This window comes from Podarcis pityusensis (genome assembly GCF_964106645.2).
Source record: "Podarcis pityusensis genome assembly, chromosome: 5".
Lineage (NCBI taxonomy): Eukaryota > Metazoa > Chordata > Lepidosauria > Squamata > Lacertidae > Podarcis > Podarcis pityusensis.
This window is the reverse complement of record NC_138032.1, coordinates 86,494,410-86,510,104: the sequence shown is the minus strand read 5'-3', so window position 1 is coordinate 86,510,104 and position 15,695 is coordinate 86,494,410. Positions and strand designations below refer to the sequence as shown.

The 15,695-nt window shown below is 41.1% G+C and overlaps 1 protein-coding gene across 1 annotated transcript in view; it reads right to left on the bottom strand.

Moving 5' to 3' along the window:
- The window catches only part of NDST2 (N-deacetylase and N-sulfotransferase 2), a 72,162-nt gene extending 56,765 nt beyond the window's left edge, over positions 1-15,397 (bottom strand). The window contains 1 exon segment of the mRNA XM_081006503.1: positions 15,187-15,397. The gene's annotated coding sequence lies outside the window, so the exon portion shown is untranslated.
- Positions 15,398-15,695: the final 298 nt, after the last annotated feature.

Sequence of the window (15,695 nt, the reverse complement as noted above, 5' to 3'; positions counted from 1 at the left end):
GTGACAAGGGAGAAAGAGTTGGAAGTCCTCCTCCCACTGACACAATCCCAATGCAATCCCCCCACCTGCCCGTGGTATTTGTTAAACCAAAATGAGTTAGATAAGGAGAACTACGTGACAAAAATCACATCTGATTTGGCCCCGAGACTCTCACCTATGATTTATTTGCTAAGCACTTGGAGGATAAAGTAGCTTGCATCTGCAATGAGTTGGACGCCACTGTGTCTGCAGTACACCAGTGAATTTGTCCAGAACAAAATGCAGTCATATGCTGATGGATTAAATTCAGTCGTTATGGCCCAAGGATGTGGACAAGGTGCTTGCAAAAGTGCAAGGTGCAGCCTGTTTGTACCACTCATATTCCACCTTATAACAATTTTGTGAGAGAGGGCTAACCAGCTGAGTCCCAAATGGAATTACTGCTTCCCTGGGAGAGAGGATGATCCTGAGCAGGTTGAAGGAGGTGGCCATAATATTAACCCTAGAGACAACCTCCTGGAATCTCAAGGATTACATTTAAATGCCAGGTGCAAATATTCCCTATTTTGACAAGGCGCTTGAGTGAGTGGTCATTATATGCTTGAGCCAATTTGCTTGGGCATAATGTGCTTGAGTTAACACCAACATGCTGGGACAGTCACTTGGGCAACCTCACATTTAGACTACTGCAATGTGCTCTATATGGGGCTGCCCTTGAAGACAGTCCAACAAATATGGCACCTAACAAACAATGAATAAATGTTTAGGCTGCTGTGCATTAAAAAGCTTTTTTTAAAAAAATGAGGACAGTTCACATGAAGAGTATTGAAACGGTGTTCAGTTGGCACTTCAAATGAAGTCTAGGCTCAAATGAAGTCTAGGCTCAAGAAAAGGAAGTGCCGTGCGGACTCATTTTAAGATGCATCTACACAAAGCACGAGCTACATGAGCTGAATCAAAGATGCAGACCTGAGTTTTTATTTAGGGAGGGTGAAACCCCACCCAACATAGGTTGAAGGCCTGGGGTCATATTGTTTCGATGAAATACATCAAGATAAGCGAATGTATTTTCCTACTGAAGGCAAATGTTAGAAACTCTACCTCCTTTTGATTGTCTTCTATCACACAGGGAGTACAGATGACTGCTGGGGCCTGTTGCACAAGACAGAGCTAAAACAAATGCTTTCTACATTGTATTGAGTTTAAAAACTGTTCTGTTCTTTTACAGTTGGTTTTTTGTTTTTGGTCCTCTGGGGAAACTATGTAAAGATTAGGAAGGCTGGACTCAATTTTCAGAAGGCCAAAGGGAAGACTCCACGGACTCTAGAAAACTTCCCTTATTGAGACACACAACTTCTCTGACGGTAGCTGGCCATTTTGCTATGGCCTAAATACACTCACTGTTATGTGACTATTCCTCAGAATATCCAGAATTCAAATCCTAGAATTTTCACAACAGTATGTGGTGCCAATAAATAACTTTTTGGACTCCTGAAACCCTTGTCTGGGTACAGACTGGAGCACATTTTAAAATTATAGTTTCAATGACAGTTCTTTAGAAGTCAAAGAAGATTACTATGAGAAGAGTTTGCAGCAGAATTGGATACTACAAGGAGATCAGCTTTTAGAGATGGGTGAAACCTCTGTTCTCTGCTTCTCTCTAGTAACCTCACAATTTCACCGGTTAGTGGCAAAATCAGATGTTAGCTAGCTTTAATGATGGCATTTCCCCCTAAGGCTGATCATGCTACAATTGTGTGAAGAAATGGCATAGACTGCTGCTTAACAGGTGTTGTGAGTGGGCATCTGTGCAGGGGGTGGGGATTGAAAATAGATGAGTCATCCCCAATCACTGCTTTAATTATTAAGTACTTCTTGCTTTTTGAAGATGGAAACTCATAGGTGGCAGAGAGACAGAGCAAAGATTCAGTGACTACAGGAAATTAAAAATAAAAATATGTTTAACAGAAATTAAAGGCATGCATTTCTGTCAATGAAAAGCAATGCATTGCTCAATACATAAATATTATTTCAATTTGGCACAGCAAATTAGCATTGACCTCACATTTCTAAACCCATAGAAATATATTTATTTGTTCATTCCCCAGCGTATGTCTGCTTTTCCGTACCCACTTCCCTATCTTTAACAACCGTTCAGTCAACAAGAGTAAAAAGAGCAAGAAGGGCAGCAAGTAAAACTTAAGAAACGACAAGCTCTATGAGCCAACTCTTGCCATTTACATAACTTAAGAGCCAATACATTTTTCATTTACTTACTTACTTGCTTACTTTTGTGTGATCAGTGTTGCAAATGACTTGTAAAGGAAGATTTACCAATGCAGGACAGGACAACTTTTCTACTATTACAACTATACCAGCTCTTAACTATCATATCAGAAAGAGTTCAATTGCCCTGTCTATAACATGTGCACCTATGAAAACATTTCCTACAAAGACGCATTTAAGTCTGAACATAATAAGGGAGTCGGTGCTGTTTTGCCCAAAATCATCAAAGTGGAATTGTCAATCAGTGAGCAGGACTAATTTTAATCCAAAGTATGTACTCAGTACAAGAAGTTGAATGGATACTTGTTTTAGCTTGAACAATGGATGCACAGACATTTTTGTACTTGATCAAAATCATACCGTTTAACTAACAAGCAGTTCTGCATACAGAAAAGCCTGAAAAACACCAGAATAAATTGCACAGACCCACACAGGTTGAAACAGTGACCTATATACTTGCCCATCTATAAAGCTATGAGGCAATGACTATCCTCAAAGTTTAAACAAAATGCTGACATGTTAACATACTATCTGGGTACCAAAAAGCATCGGATTCTATAAATTGATACCTTTTTAATTAACAAGAACAATTCTAGCTACTTTGCCTTACTGCCAGCAGGCTTCATCACCATGTAGTCAAGGCACTGAAACAGCTTTGTAAAAACTGAGTAAGGCAAAAAGCAGTGGTGCAGTGGATCTCGCCACCCACAAGAAACTGAACCATTCATTTATTGCACAGCGGTCTTGCAACACAGAGCATTTTTTAACACCCATTCTTCCTCCCCCGCTACTTTTCAGAGATAAAAAACACATTTTCATCAGAGCAGAACCACACTGCCTTAGATGGGGAAGAGTGAATTTACCTTGCTCTCAAAATTAATGACACAGGATTGCACCCGACCTATGCCTTTTAAACACAGCTCTTCCCTGTTCAAAGTGTGTGTGTGTGTGTGTGTGTGTGTGTGTACAGTTTAAAGGGCTAAAAGGGCACATGGGTGAGGAGATACTAAACCCATCTCTCATCCACTTCTCTTAACAGTGGCACTATCAGGGCAGGAGTCCAGGTCTCACTCACCAAAATCAGCACCCTAAAAACACAGCAGGGCTGGCTCACCACACTTTGAAGTAATATGCATTAAAGTCTACAGAGTGGTGACTTTGAGACCATTAAGTCCAAAGTCTCAAATTAACCTAAATCTACACTTAGCTTTTACTGCTGCAGCCACCTTCCACCCACCAGCCAATTTCTTCTCCACCAATCTCACTTCCAATACTGGTTGAGGGAAAACACATCTGAATGGAGGGTGTGTAATCACATGGGTCACATGGACAGGGGGAGTGTATGCCTTACTGCCCCTGCTGATTACAATTTAAAGAAAGAGTAGCATGATATGGAGTAGATGTTGGAAATTCTAAGAAACTTTACTAATTGGTTCACAGAAGCTCCTCCTATCAGGAGGAAATTTTCTGCTAATCCACACACCTCATTCCATTATTACATTGTTCTACAAAAGGACCACGCCTCTGATTCAGCAGAAACTTATTCCTGAGAATATGAAAATGAACATGCTCCTACAGCAGTGCTGAACAAACAGAACTTTCCATGAGCTATATTCAACTCACCGGCTTGTAAGAGCAGTTAATTTTCACAAGACCAGCAAAGTTCATGAGAGCAAATTCACACAAGAGAATGTGAAACAAAAGTGAATTTTCAACGGAGGAAATTTGTGGAAAGTTATTTTCAGAAGCTAATTGCAACAAGCAAATGAACAAAGCAGACCACTCAGTTATCCTTACCTGCAGACAATGTATCTGGGCAGCGGAATTGTGATGATTGCTTAAATCTGCAGTCAAGGGACACTTCAGTTCACAGGGATTCAGCAGAGCCACTTGCCTAAATGCACCCAAGTGCTCTGTGATATGGCTGGCTGATGAGTTTTAAGAAATGTGATCCAACTACATGGAACTGTCTGCAGAATCTCGGGTTCCTTCCTGCTCAATACTGTTAGACGTTTCTAAAGCTACATCTTTTTAAAAAAATCTAGCTTGATCATTCCTGTGGTGGGGCCCGCTTGCCAGAAAGATCTCCATCCAGAAACAAGGCATGTGACAACAAAGACACAATTCTGAACAGGCCCACTAGCTTGGCTGTGGGACCATGTGCCTGGAGCCACACACACTGTGGGTGCGCAGGTGTCTGATGTCAGCACACTCACCGGCGGGCATGAATGATGTCAGCACAGTGGGATTCTTGATTACTTAACAGCAGTTGAGTCACATAAAGATTAAAAAAACACTTTCTGCGGCTAAAAATGTTAATTCAGGCATCCCCAACCTGCAGCCCTCCAGATGTTTTGGCTTACAACTCCCATGATCCCTAGCTAACAGGACCAGTGGTCAGGGATGATGGGAATTGTACAGTGGTGCCCCGCAAGACGAATGCCTCGCAAGACGGAAAACCCGCTAGACGAAAGGGTTTTCCGTTTTTGAGTTGCTTCGCAGGACGAATTTCCCTATGGGCTTGCTTCGCAAGACGAAAATGTCTTGCGAGTCTAGAGATTTTTTTTTCGCTTTTCCCCCCCTTTATCTAATCTGCTAAGCCTTTAATAGCCTTTAATAGCCTTTTAGCAGCTAATCCCCTAAGCCTTTAAGCCTTTAATAGCCGCTAAACCGCTAATAGCGCTAATCCGTTAAGCCGCTAATAGGGTTGCTTCGCAAGACGAAAAAACCGCTAGACGAAGACTCTCGCGGAACGGATTAATTTCGTCTTGCGAGGCACCACTGTAGTTCAAAACATCTGGAGGGCCAAAGGTTGGGGATGCCTGTGTTAATTGATATTCCTAGCAGTTAATGAATTGGCAATTTCATTTTCCAGCATAGGCAAACCATGACTGGAAAATAGGCCTTGAGTAAATTTTCACATAGGAGTTTCACAGACCACCAATGTTCCAGAAGCTCCATTCAGGTGGTTTGGGGTGTGTATTATAATCTGAATTCAAATAGTGATCCAGTAAAATGCAATATAAGAAATACAACCAAAACAATGTAGCATCTAGCACAGCATATTACAATTTCTACACCAGGAAGAAAACTTAGGAAATGATCTGCCAAGACCCACAGCAATTTTCAAGTTGTCTGTAGGGAGAAAGGTTTGGGAACCACTGTTCTAACACGAAAGCTACCAAGAAGACTTTCACCTCCTCTATTAACCTACTTGCCTTCAAATTAATCATATTCATTATGTTAACAAAAGACAATATAAGCTGGACTTGTCTCTAGCGGCTCTAATCTGTATGTCTGGCTCTGGCAGCCACCCTACAATCCAATCACAGTGCAATATTATGAGTCACTGGTGTCCCTTGCACTTGAGACACTACAACAGACCTCAGAAGGCTTTCCCCCTAAAATGTGTCAGGCCCAGAACAAATCTCATTTCTAGCACTTGGATTTCTCTGGCATAACTCCCCATAAGGAAGCTTTATATGTTAGTCTGCAACTGTGAGCACACTTGGCTGGGAGTAAGGCTCATTTATCACAGAGGAATTTAATTCTGCTGGAGAATTGCCCCAGGCTGGGCAGATGCTTGCCCAAATTTGGGCAATTCCTCCTTGCTCCATTCTACAATTTTCAAGATATTGAAACTCCAGAGAGGCTTTTCAGTGCAGGTAGCTTACAAGGGGAGGATGGGATGGAAAAGTTTTCCTCTAGGAAGTTCCTTAATTTAACCTCTTAGGATCCAAGTCACTTTCTCTGTACAACACAGTGGTACCTCGGTTTACGAACTTAATCTGTTCCTAGGTCCGTTCTTAAACCGAAACCGTTCTGAAACCAAGGCACACTTTCTCTAATGAGGCCTCCCACTGCTGGTGCCCTTCCTACTGTTTGGCTTCCGTTCTTAAACTGAGGTAAAGTTTGCAAACCGGGACACTATTTCCAGTTTTGTGGAAGTTAATAAACCGAATAGTTCGTAAATAGGGCTGTTCTTAAACCAAGGTACCACTATATTCCTTTTCATGGGCTCATAGCTGATGAGAACCACTCTTTACTACAATTTTAACGTCCGCAGTATAAAAAACACGTAAGCACTATAACAAACATGGAAACAGAGGTAGGTGTGAGCAAGGTAGTGAACTATTGCCACACAAAATAATAGTACATCAAAATTCCCTGCTTCATTACAGATACAGAAATCCCAAAATTTGGGTGCAGCTATTCTCACCAGAAGTCAAAATCCTGCAATGTTCATTTTACCCCCACTTTCTAAAAAGTAGGGATAGAGATGGTTGTGATCTTAATCAGATGAGCATAATATGAAATTATAAACACATACACACAGCTAGGCATGACTGATAGATACTTGTATATTTGTTTTCAAAAGCTGAAGGGTGATTAAGCCCAAACTGTACCAGGTACTTGAGAATAACCCTTCATGAAAAGGGTTAATACTTTGTGAACAGCATGCATATGGATCTCAGGCACAGATTTCTCTAACAGATTATTTTTAAAAACCCCAACTCCCATCACAATTACAAAGTATTGCAGCATTTCATATACAAATTTGACAATCACGAAGCAGAGGTGTGATCCCAAAGCACTACCCCACACATTTCTAATCGTGGATAGTGGAAGATTACTGGTTGGAAAGCAAGAAAATTCCCATTTGCATTACTTTAACATCTTCCATTCTTCCTGTTTATGCCCTAAGCCTATAAAATATATTTATAAATCAAAAGCCAGCACAGAACAACCAGATTTTAGAAGGAATAAGTCAAGCACCAGTTTTTTGGAACAAGACTAGAGAACAGGATTTCACAGTAAGAAACTTTAAATACCCTGCAGCTGGCCTCTGAAATACAGTCTTCCCAACTGCATCGCATTAAACAGAGGCAGATTTCATGTGGCACCCAAATATGACTCCCTCCCACACTAGGCTGATGCTTCCAGGCTTTGTGATAAATTGACATCAAACGCTGACTTAGAAGAATGAGGTGTTTACTTTAAAGGGATTAATCCTGCATTTTGTTACACTTCCTATTTGTTTTGATGCAGTGCTGCAAATCTAGGCAATGGCAGGCTGAGCAGCGCCAAGGCAGAGGAGATACAGCATTCTCTGACTTCAAATGAATTACACAGAATTAAAATTCAGCGAAATTAAGTTCAACACAATTACACACACTGTAGCTTGCGACATCAAAAGTAAAAGGCGGCAGGCTATGGCCTCGTAACATAGGCCAAACCGAATCAAAGCACTAAGCTAAACTGACACACGAACACTGGAAACAGAACTGACAGACAATTATTATACTTTCACGTATCATAAAACAGCCTCTCATCAGTCCAATGCAAGGGCTAGAAGACACAGCTATATGGTATATCTATGCCTCTGATCTAACATTTCCTTAAAACTTTCATCTAACCTTTACCCCTTTCTTTTGCCTTTTGATTCAGTCCTTCTTCAAATATGCTCTCAAAAATAGCTTTTATGTCACCAGTGGTTAACAGAGGAGATATGAGTTCTGCTTCTTCAGAATCACCTGACATTGTACAATGTCCCCACTCCTGCCTTAGCAAACCTAGGTTCTAGTATTATTTGAAATTATAGGGAGGACCTGGAAATGTTAAGGGATTGCCCAGCTGCTAATATTCTCTTCTTAGGCAAGAAGCTCTCGAAAAGATGGCAGCAGTTCAACTGTAGACAGGCTTGGAAGAAGCAATTATCTGGTCCCTCTTCAATTCAATTTCAGGCCCAGATATAGCACCAAATTGGCACTAGTCATCTGGCTTGGTGGTCGTTGCTGAAATAAGGATGGATGAGTGCTACTCTATTGATTCTCCTTGGCCTTGTCAGCTTTGATACCAAGGGACATGGTTTCCTCTTGGAGTGGCTCTGTGGATTGTAAGTGGATTCTATTGGCCTGACACATATTGCAGCAGTTTTTTAAGACTTGCAGTGGTTGCCAATGTGCTTCCAAGCCCAAATCGAAGTGCCTGAGTTGACAAATAAATCCCTAAATGACTTGGGCCCCAATATCTGAAGGAGCATCCTCTCCCATAAAGACGTGCCAAGGTGCTGAGATCTGAGGGACAGGCCCTGCTCACAGTTCTGCTGCCTTGTGAAATTTGTGGAGTGGTGGTGCATGAGAGGGCCTTCTCGGTGGTGGCTCCCAAATTGTGGAATGCCCCTCCCAAGTTGCCTCTGGCCTTGTCACTGTATACTTTTTGACATCAGGTCAATATACCCTTTTATTGATTATTTATGCAATTCACAGCATAAAAAGACAAGATAAAAAACAAAGAAAATCCATAATAAAAACAAGAACAAAACCAAACCAATCACCCCTTTCTCCTTCTGCAAAAGCCATTGGAGGTGAAATGTCTTACATGATTTAATTGTATTGAGCTGTATGTAACCTGCCCTGGGGCTACAAAGTGAAGGGAGAACTAAAAACAAATAAGGAAATAAAATGTGTCCAAGCATCATTTATTTGAGGACAATGTTAGCTCTTCCGCATTTAAAATGAATGTTGAGGGAAGTAAGAAGTTTATATAACTGAGAACACAATACACAAATAAAGTCATATTCAGGGTTGTGCCCTCAGGTAACCTCCTTGATGCCAACCAAGGATCCTGCATCTCCAAATATTTTTATTTTTAAAATCAACATTTTTAAAAGCTTTTTTCTGCCATGGGTGGCACTGGGCACACAGCATTCTTACTTCCTTTCCCCCAGAATGCATCACTTGCCTTTTTGTTTGGTGGTAGTAGTCACCGTGATTATGATGATTTATCAAGTTATATACTGCTTAATGCAAAAATAGACTACTAAACTGATTGGTTGTGTTCTTTGTTCGTTTGAAATGTTATTTGTTGAGAGTGTTTTGCTTATTTTGGGGGAGGTGTTGCCTGCTTACCCCCTGTACTTTAGAAAAGGTTGTAGATGTTTTGCACACTGTTTTGGAGAGTCTCTGAGCATCACCAGTTTTTCTTCTGTGAAATGGTACTTTGTGGTAACCACGACAGTTATATGCCTTTTTTCAGAATGGGAATAAAATTACAGGAGGCATTCTGCCTGTCAACCATCCACTTACCCTCAAAAGAAGAGACAAATCTGCACTGGACACAATGAATATGCACATGTATGTCCTCTTTTGTGAATGGGTTAGAGGGCCCAATTCATACACAATGAACTAGGTCTAGAAAATCCTGCTGGCCCCTCTGCTTCTGAGGCACTGCCATGCTGCTAAACTCCGCTAAAGCAGCTCTTAAACATGTGCAGAACACTTATTATTAACGGGAAAACAAGCCAAACACCCACACTTATTCGAATTCAGAAACAGCTTCATAAATCTAGCTTCATTTTCAGTTCTCATATTCTCCATCTTGTGTTTTAATTATATCCATGTAATTCAGTCCAATGTTTCCAGAGAACAAAAGATAGATTCCCATCAATGACTCTTGAGATGCAAGAATGAACAGCTTATGATTAACAACAATGGAAATGTTTGGTAAAGGTATTAAATGAATTGTTGTTGTGAAAAAATACAGGTTGCATGGCTAGTATCTTATGCTGAATTAGACACTCTTCTAGTATACAATTGTCACATTCAAGTACTTTACAGCCAACTACTCAGTGTTTTATTTAAAGAAAACAATGCATATATTTTATTTTAAAAACGTAACAAAAATACAAAAGGGTTCAACAAGTGTATGATTGGAAGATATTAAATGTTAGTCTTAAATTGCAAAGCATGTATTTTCAAAGATATATGGGGAAATAATAAAAGTTTGCCCGCAAAGTAAAGTTCTTTTGACATATAAGCACCAGAACTTCTGAATATACATCTAAAACTATATGCAGAGTAAAAAGGTAAAGGGACCCCGACCATTAGGTCCAATCGTGACCGACTCTGGGGTTGCGGCGCTCATCTCGCTTTATTGGCCGAGGGAGCTGGCGTACAGTCATGTGGCCAGCATGACTAAGCCACTTCTGGCGAACCAGAGCAATGCACGGAAAGGTTTACATTCCCCCCGGAACGGTACCTATTTATCTACTTGCACTTTGACGTGCTTTCGAACTGCTAGCTTGGCTGGGGCAGGGACCGAGCAATGGGTGCTCACCCCGTCGCGGGGATTCGAACCGCGACCTTCTGATCGGCAAGTCCTAGGCTCTGTGGTTTAACCCACAGCGCCACCCGCGTACCTTCTATATGCAGAGTAGTAGCTATTAAAAAGGATGCTACAGAGATTTGTAACTTTCAAGATATAGGTTTTCCTATCTAGACTACACAGTACAGTATCTAGGTATGCTGACAGAATACTTTCTGCCTTTAGTGCACCCTTGAATCCCAAACAAGATCACTTATCCTCCATTCCCACACCGCCACACTTTTTGCAAATGAAAAAAAGAAAAAAAGTGTACGGTATTCATATTTTAGAAATAGTAGTAAGGTAAAGGTACCCCTGCCCGTACGGGCTAGTCGTGACCGACTCTAGGGTTGCGCGCTCATCTCGCTTAAGAGGCCGGGAGCCGGCGCCGTCCGAAGACACTTCCGGGTTACGTGGCCAGCGTGACGAAGCTGCAACTGGCGAGCCAGCACCAGTGCCGCACACGGAAACGCCATTTACCTTCCCGCTATAAAGCGGTACCTATTTATCTACTTGCACTTAGGGGTGCAGGAGCTGGGACCGAACGACAGGAGCTCACCCCGCCGCGGGGATTCGAACCGCCGACCTTACGATCAGCAAGTCCTAGGCACTGAGGTTTTACCCATAGCGCCACCCGCGTCCCTTTAGAAATAGTAGTATCCAGATCCTATTTTCATGTCAAGAACATGTGTGAAACACTTACAAAGCTTTGACACTGCCAAGTACTCTGAAAGTTCACGCTTACAGAAATAATGCAACAGCTAAAATGGTACAAAAACAGTGTGGTGGAAGGAGAGACAATGTCCCTTCCTGAGTTTGGTACAGTTTACAGTATTGATTTGAAGATGTGAGATCTGTTCCACTAAGAGAGAAGCTGCATGCTTGAAATGCCCAGGATTTTGTAGTCCAAACCCTTAATATTTCCATCTGGCAGCTCTTCTCATTATGAAAGTCTTATGGAAAACTTTGTGGTTGGTATTCAACTAAGGAATTGCACGAGTGGAATAATTACTGCTAGTGCAACAGGGGACCTTCTCTCTCTCTCCTCCAGCAGTGTACCCATAACTGTTCCAGATGGTTGGGGGAAGAACCCATAACAGAGTTTGGTGTGTCGGAGGGAAAAGAGGGGGGAGTCCTGTTGTGCAATGAGAAATCCTCGTGCTTACAGAATGTTCTCCTTAGGAGTACACTGACTACAACCCTGTGTGTTTTTTTTCCCTTGATGATATGATCAATTCAACCCTAACAGCATATGTTCCTAATGGGAAATCAAGTCAACATGACCTCTATTTTGCCAACAGCAGTCCCTCCAGCCGGTCTGAACAACATCTGACCAACCAAACTGAATGCAGTTCACCAGCCTTGAATGACCTGACAACAGCTGCAACAGCAGGGAGACTGTCAGCTACCTGGCAGGCTACAGTTGGTGAACTGATGGGGAACTGCATTCAGAAATGTAGGAGAGAGATGGGTGGGGAAAGGAAAATCTGCAAGCTGAAGAATTTCCATCAGAAGGATTCTTATTTTGAAGCTCATTTGAAAAATCTATAGATGGGTAAGGAATGGGTGAACAATTTGTTTTTAATAAACACATTTTTTTTAGTGTTCATAACTATTGAAATCATTCTTTGCTTACCCATTCAAAAGCTGCTGGTGAAGAAAAATGAATGGACGTATTTTAAAGAATGTTGTATTAGGACTCAGAAGGGAAGAATTGATTTACGGCAGTGAATACTAACTAACTGGAACAATACACAATCCTAATCCTAGGATGGCATAATTGGAAAGTCCTTGAAAATAATCTGTTCCATCTCCCTGCCCTGGTTTAATTCAGAATGCTTTGAATACAGAAATAAAGCTAAGCTTAATTTGGGAGGTTAGACTGCAATCATATATACTCACTTTCATGAACCCAGTGGCAGTTACTTCTAAAGAGACATGTATATGATTGTACTGTACATACATGTGTTGAGGACTATTTTATCCTATAGCTATGTTTGAGGCAATTGCTAGGAGCTCCCCATTACTAAAACCACATGGATTGGAATTTCTGAAGCATTTTCCACGTCAAAGCATGGATTGGCTTTTTGCAGAGGGAAGCAAAGCCCGAGGCTACATACAAGTCATACCAGCTGTGGCAATCACAAACGAGGCGGGAATGTGAAAATTCAACTGAGAATGTTGCTTTCCATAAGAGAAGCTCCCCTAACATAATTTTTAGGTACCTATACCTGCACATATGTGGGACCTGCAGGAAAATATTGCATTATATCCTCACCTGCTAGCAGCTTTCCTATTCAGGGCTGTTTTCAGCCAGCCATGCACTCCCCCCAGGATACTCAATTCCCCCTACTATTTAATTTCTCAGAGCGATGCCAAATTTGAAAATCATATTTTATTTATTTATAAAGTGAGATTCTCAGGGTCCAGAATTCTATACCAAATAATGCACTTCAGCCGTGGACATTTGTGGTTTACTTACACTTGATTAAATGTGTGTTATTAGAAGACAGGAAGCCTTCATATTTAATTGAATTAAATGCTGTCATTGTTGCTATGTAGGGAAGGAGGAAGAGTCTTCTCACCTCCATACTTGCTCTTCATTGACAGAAGCAGGACTGAAAATAATAACAGTAATAGAGGAGTCTGTAAGAGAAGGGCTGGAGCATGTGGGAAAGGGGTTATTTCCCCAAACACTCCTTGCTGTGAAAAGGATGACTGTTCGGCTTTTTTTTCCCTTTTCAACCCCCCCCCCCAAACAAATCCTACATAGGTGAGTCAAAGATTATGGCCTGCATTCAAACAAGAGTACAACTAATTCTGCACATTCACAGCAAAGTTTTGGACCTGCGTTTCTTGACACAGCCCCCAGGCTGCATTGCAAATCTATTTTAAAACCGAGCAGTTTTGAAACGTGTGAAATATTGTGTATGTGCATATGTCTTCTGTTCAAAATTATTGGAAATGCCCAATATAGTGTGTGTGTGTGTGTGTGTGTGTGTGTGTGTGTGTAACACACACACACACACACACACAGTCCAATAACCACTTTTTTCAAATTAATTTACAGCAAAAGTATGTACAATACAAGGAGCAAAGCAGACTGTAAATTAGGAAGTATACGCTATCTTGAATAAAGTATATGTTTATTTTTGTTGCTGAATATATAGTATATAATGTTTATAATATAATGATAAAGGTAAACAAATGTTTCCTTTCCACAACAATGGAGATTGTGCTTCGATTCATGGAAACACTGACTACTGGAATGGGAGGCTCTTCAACTCAAGTCTACCACAGTGAATAGAAATGCCAGTCAACACACAACATGAGACAGGGATATTGACTGGGGAAACTATATGGAAAGGGAAAGCAGAGCAGTTTATGAATGCAGTTTGCAACTTCATTAATACATTCCATGAACAAGAATTATTTGTGAGATTAAATGGTAGATTTTAAGTAAAAGCAAGGAAGGATGAATCTCTTGGTTTTTTGTTGCAGTAGACAAATACATTCTGGATATTGTTCCAATGGCACTAAATTTTAAACCAGTGAGCGAGAGCTATTTTTGCAAATTAGTAGGTAATGGAAAATGTTTAAATCTGAGTGACTTTAACAGAAGGAAGCATCCAGATATTAAAAAAAGAATCGGAGCCAAAATGGGGATATTAAAGCAGCATCTGTACATTGCAATAAAAAGGTAAGCTTAGAATCAGAAAGACAAAAGTATGCTTGCTTTAAAATATCCCTATATCAGAAACAAGTGAACTTAAAGAAAGAGCCAACAAATAAAATGAGATGGGAAATGGAGAAACAGCTTCTCCAGACAGAAGTGACTGCACATACAGAGAAGCTGGTGGTGACTGAAGATTTTTCAGTCAGTTCAATATCTGACTAGTATGAAGTCATAATCCTTTCGAAAGGATAATTCACATTGTGTATATGGGGAGAATCCCTCTGGAACTCCAAATATGCTCTGTTTGTTCAGATCACACACCCACACAATTTTAACCCCCCCCCCCCGATTCCCAAGAGGTAGATGCATTACTGAATTAACAACACTGGAAGCATGACAGAAAACATTCTTGCTTCCCCCAGCAGGGAGCCAACAATGCAACATTCAAACAAAACTTGGAAGCTCAGTGAGAATCAAAACTCTGAGGAACTGATGAAAAAGTCTTGGTGGTGATATAGCACCTATCATTCCTTAGTACAGGAAAAATATGAATTTATATTGACTTGAAATAAAAATCCTTGCACACTTCACATCTGGGATGGAACAGGAGGAGAGGCAGATACTAACTTACGTGATCTAAGTAGATAATGAATATCAACTACGTACCTTTCCAAAGAATTTCCCTTGAGATCTTAGCTGGAATGAAAACTCAGTATGGTTTCAATTATTGACCTATGGCTATGCTCAAAAGCACCACAAAGTTAACACCACACTACTGAGCTTTATATTGGTTTCCATTCGATCACAAGTGATAACAGAGCTACACAAAGCGATCAGAAATTCATGTTGGGGGTGAAAGATTGCTATATGCTCCTACTAAGACCCTAAGCCACACAGCAGTAAGAGCAAGTTAAAGTTCCCTGATACGAGTATTTCAAACACCACATAATTAATAACATGTAAAGGGCTTGGAACTAAGACATATGCTGTTTAACGACAGATGCACTAATATGGCTTCATCAGTGCTGTAGGGTAAGAAAGCAGAGCCAATTCACAAGAAATTAAACGTACTCATGACATTTGGATAAAGAATTGCTTACCTTTTCCTTTAACTGTCCTAGGTTGTATCATCTCCAGAGACAGAGCCACAACAAATGCAGGAAGGTATTGCTTTCTCTGCGTGTTCTGGAAAATGTGGATGGGCAGTGGAAGGAGCAAATAGGCAAGTGAGCATTCATGCTTCAGCCAGCCAGCTTGTAGATGAAGCTTTGCAGCTAAGTCCCCAAGACCTTCTCACGGCTGCTGATCTCATCCACGAAACTGAAAGAGCATCTCAGCAGGACACTGCCAGCTTCCCTTTCAGAGCGCTCTCACTGACAACCATTCTCTGGCAAGTGAAATGTCAAGAACCAGGCAGGGGCGGTGTTTGGAAAAGGAGGGAGGTGGAGGGATAAGAGATTCTCACCATCCATCAACCTCAAAACCTATTCAGCAAACTGCTTGAATGGAGCCGGCATTTCATTCTCCATGGTAACTGGAGATGGAAGGAAGATGGGAAGAACGCAAAAAGAGGCACGTTGAGCTGGTCTGGGGGAAAGAGGCATTAAGA